The following is a 4,682-nucleotide window of genomic DNA, read 5'->3' as shown; positions in this document are numbered from 1 at the left end:
ACCAGAATGAATATCCTGGCGCGGACCACTTGATTTCCAAGGCTCTCTGGTCCTGCCGTGGTCAGAGCCAGTGACCAGGTTCCCTCCTTGGTCTCCAGACCACCCTCCCTGTCTCACCTCTGTCCCCCCTCAGCCTAGGGGACACACAGAGAAGCATAAGTACTCAGAGACAGGCGGACAGAGGCGGACAGGCAGGCAGGGAGGCACGAGCATTCCCCAGTCACGTCAAGGACCCAGCACACACCCAGAGCTTCCCTCACTCACGCTCACGTTTGCGACCTGGGCTGCAACCAGCTCCCCACCTGAACCCCGCCATTGGCCTTGTGCCAACTCACTTCCTGCTGACCCTGAGGTGGCTAACTCACCCAAGCCTCCCCCTTTCCTTTTGGACTAAACAGGTGGCCCCATTCCAGGCGGCCCCAAATGTGATGCAAGGGTTGAGGATCCCTTGCACAAGAGCCAAATATTTGATAATTGTCCAAAGGGAGGAAGCCCAGTGAACAGGGGACACCTGGGACAGACTCTGCCAGGGACTCACCTCACTGGAGGCTGTGTTAGGATCTCATCCTCTCCTCCTACCTACCCACAAGGCCATCTCTGGTAGAAAAAGAACAAAAGTTTAGCAGGCTGGGAAAAATGGCTCAGCAGTAGAGCATCCGCCTAGAATCCCCCAGTGAGGGGCTGCGGGTATGTCTAGAATAGTCTAATGAGGGGCTGTGGACGTGCCTGAAACCCTCCGATGAGAGGCTGTAAGCATGTGTCTGACTAGAATCTTCTAGTGATGGCTGGGGGCATGGCTGGCCTAGAATCCTCCAGTGAGATAATGGGGCATGGGGTCATGGCTCAGTGGACAGCTCTTGTTCAGCAGGTTCCAGCCCTGAGTTCCACTCCTTGCGCACCCAAGAACCACCATCCAGTTCTTCCTGGGGTCAGGGCAAAGGAAGGATTATATTTCCCATGGCTAGCAAAATTTCCTCTTTTTTTTTTTTTTTTTTTTTTTTTGGTTTTTCAAGGTAGGGCCTCTCTCTCTAACACTGTCTGGCCTGGAATTCACAATCCACTCTGTAGTCTCAGGGTGGCTGTGAACTCACGGTGATCCTCCCACCTCCCCTTCCCAATTGCTGGGATTAAAGGCACGTGCCACCACGCCCGGCCTTACAAAAATATTTTAAAGCTGAGGGGAGGCTATTTTTCTTTCTGCGGAGGGAGCGAGGTTCAGCGAGATGTGAGGTGAAACGATGGACCATCGTGCCGTCACAACGACAGTGCTGGCCTTGGGGCCTTGTGTATGGCCTCACCTCACCGTGGGCCGGGCACCTCTTCAAGGGTGGATCTGGGTTCCTCTGCTCAAGGAGGATGCTGCCTCTTCAGGATGCCCACCCTGACCCCAGTCCCATGCCCCTACCCCAGGCCCAGTGCTCTCTGTCCCTTGAACCTTGGGCCACTTTATGCTGTTCCCTGAACCCCTGATCTTCCTCCCTATCTATCTCCCAAGTTCGGGGATAAGAGATGCCACACAGGGCTTGCCACGCTCTTTGAAATGATTTGACCTTGTGTCCTTGAGACCAGAGTCCATGTCATATTAGCATTGTATGTCAAGAGACCATTTTGTGGGTGCTGAGGAAATGGCTTAGCAGTTAAGTCACTTGCCTGCTAAGGACCCAGGTTTGGTACCCCAGTACCCACGTAAAAGCTAGATATACAAGGTGGTGCATGCATCTGGCATTCTTCTGCAGTAGCAAAAGAGGACATGCGCATTCTCTCACTCTCTACCTGCCTCTCTCTCTCAATGAAATAAATTATATATATATATATATATATATATTTGTTGTTGTTGTTCATTTGTTTGTTTGTTTTGGTTTTGGTTTTGGTTTTGGTTTTTCAAGGTACGGTCTTACTCTGGTCCAGGCTGACCTGGAATTAACTAGTAGTCTCAGGGTGGCCTCGAACTCATGGAGATCCTCCTACCTCTGCCTCCCGAGTGCTGGGATTAAAGGCGTGCGCCACCATGCCCGGCAAAATATTACTTTTTAATTTTTAATTTTTAAAAATTTTTATTAGCATTTTCCATGATTCAAAATATTTTTTTTTAAAGAGAGAGAGAGCATTGTTTGAATAAATGGAGTGAGACTTTTAGAAAATGATCTCAGCTCTCTGAGCGTCCCTTTCTCCTTTCTAAAACAGAGGTAAGGATAGACATCATAGAATAGTGAATAGTTACCAGGTGTCCAGATACCAGGGTTGACTGCACTTCTAATATCCACTTCTTTTTCCTTTCCTTTTCTTTTTTAGATGTAGGTTCTCATTCACTCTAGCCCAGGCTGGACTGGAATTCACTCTGTAGTCTCAGGCTGACTCAAGCTCACAGCCATCCTCCTACCTTTGCCTTCTGAGTGTTGGGAGTAAAGGCATGCACCACCATACCTGGCTTCCATTTCTTTTAAAACAATTTTATTTATTTGGTATGTGTGTCCATGTGTATGAGTGTGGGTGCACACGGGTCACAGAGTATGTGAGGAGGTCAGAGGACAACTTTTGGGTCTACCCTCACCTTTGGCCTCATTTTAAGGCAGGATCTCTTATCCTGCCATGACATTCAAAAGCTTCTGGGAAAGTCTTCTGACTCTGCCTCCTCCTCCGTATGTGTGCTGGGATTACAGACGCCCACTAGCGTGTCACACTTTACATGGGCTCTGGGGATCCAAACTCAGATATTCAAGCACAGTAAGTGCTTCATCCACTGAGCCAGCTAAACTCAGAGGGAGAGAGAAGCAGACAGACAGATTGGGCGCACCAGGGCCTCCAGCCACTGCAAACGAACTCCAGACGCATGAGACACTTTATGTATCTGGCTTACATGGGTACTGGGGAATCAAACCTGGGCCCTTAGGCTTCACAGGCAAGCGCCTTAAACACTAAGTGATCTCTTCAGCCCCCCAGGATCCATTTCCTTTTTCTTTTCTTTTCTTTTCTTTTCTTTTCTTTTCTTTCTTTCTTTCTTTCTTTCTTTCTTTCTTTCTTTCTTTCTTTCTTTTTTTTTTTTTTTTTCAAGGTAGGGTCTCCCTGTAGCCCAGACTGACCTGGAATTCACTATGTAGTCTCAGGCTGGCCTTGAACTCATGGTGATCCTCCTACCTCTGCCTCCCGAGTGCTGGGATTAAAGGCGTGCACCACCAAGCCCAGTGCCAGAGGTATTTTTTTTTTCTGTTTTCTTTCTTTCTTTCTTTCTTTCTTTTTTTTTTTTTTGGACAACTTCCATAATTCTAAACAATATCCCATGGTAATTCCCTCCCTCCAATTCCCTCCCTCCCCCTACTTTCCCCTTTGAAACTCCACTCTCCATCATATCCCCTCCCTCCTCAATCAGTCTCTCTCTTATTTTGATGTCATGATCTTTTCCTCCTATTGTGATGGTCTTGTGTAGGTAGTGTCAGGCACTGTGAGGTCATGGATATCCAGGCCATTTTGTGTCTGGAGGAGCACGTTGTAAGGAGTCCTACCCTTCCTTTGGCTCTTACATTCCTTCTGCCACCTCTTCTGCAACGGACCCGCCACAGGTATTTCTGATTAAGGTTAAGTTTCCTGCTTGAGTCTTTAGCAGCCTGCTGGAGGAGGCGTCACTGGGGGTGGATCCTGGGGTCCAGCCCTAACATGTGTCGCTGGGGACAGATCTGATCCCAGCCCGAGACCTATCTCATTTACCCTTCTTCCTGCCAAGGACATGGACGTGATGGCTGGCATTCTGGAAGCTATTTTGACCCTTGGGGCAATCTTGACGTTTGTTGGACAAAAGACAGCACTCAGGAGGCAGAGGTAGGAGGATCGCCGTGAGTTCAAGGCTATCCTGAGACTCCATAGTGAATTCCAGGTCAGCCTAGGCTAAAGTGAGACCCTACCTTGAAAAACAAAAAAAACAAAAAACAAAAAAAGATAGAAGATAGGACCCAGATAACTAGTCTTCATTCCAGAGCTGGATGCTGCAATTTTTACTTATTCGTGTGTGTGTTTGTGTGTGTGTGTGTGTGTGTGTGTTGCTGGATATGAAATCCAGGGCCTCTTGTATGTTAAGAAAGTGCTTTACCACTGAGATACATCCCTAACCCTAATTACCTTTTTTTTTTTTTTCAAGTTTCACACACATGCTAAAGTGTGTCAAGTGCTCTGTAAACACGCTCATAGAGTGGATGACAGCCACCTGGATCCATGGATAGAACATTTTCAGCCCTGAAAAAACTCCCCTTTACACCCTGGACAGTCTCCCCCACCTTCCTCATGGAGAGAGAGCTCCTCTTCATCACCAGAAGTCGTTTGGCTGCTTCCAGAACCCTACAAAACGGGTATCGCACAGTATGCATTCTTTGGAGGCTGGCTTCTTTCACTCAGCATTATGGCTATGGGGTGCATCTGTGGAGTTAGATGTACTGGCACATTATTGTCATTATTGTGTGTGTACACACCCTAAAATGAGAAAGGAAATACATGCCACTGGGCTGGAGAGATGGCTCAGCGGCTAAAGGCACTTGCTTGCAAAACCTGACAGCCCAGGTTTGATCCCTCAGTGCCCATGTTAAGGAAGATGTACAAAGTGAAGCAGGTGTCCGGAGTTCATCTGTAGTGTCAGGAGGCCCTCTCTGTCTCAAATAAATAAATAAATGCATTGAATAATTTTAAAGCAATTTATT

The sequence above is a fragment of the Jaculus jaculus genome, chromosome 8, assembly GCF_020740685.1.
Source record: "Jaculus jaculus isolate mJacJac1 chromosome 8, mJacJac1.mat.Y.cur, whole genome shotgun sequence".
Classification (NCBI taxonomy): domain Eukaryota; kingdom Metazoa; phylum Chordata; class Mammalia; order Rodentia; family Dipodidae; genus Jaculus; species Jaculus jaculus.
The sequence above is the reverse complement of the archived record's forward strand: the minus strand, read 5'-3'. Positions refer to the sequence as shown.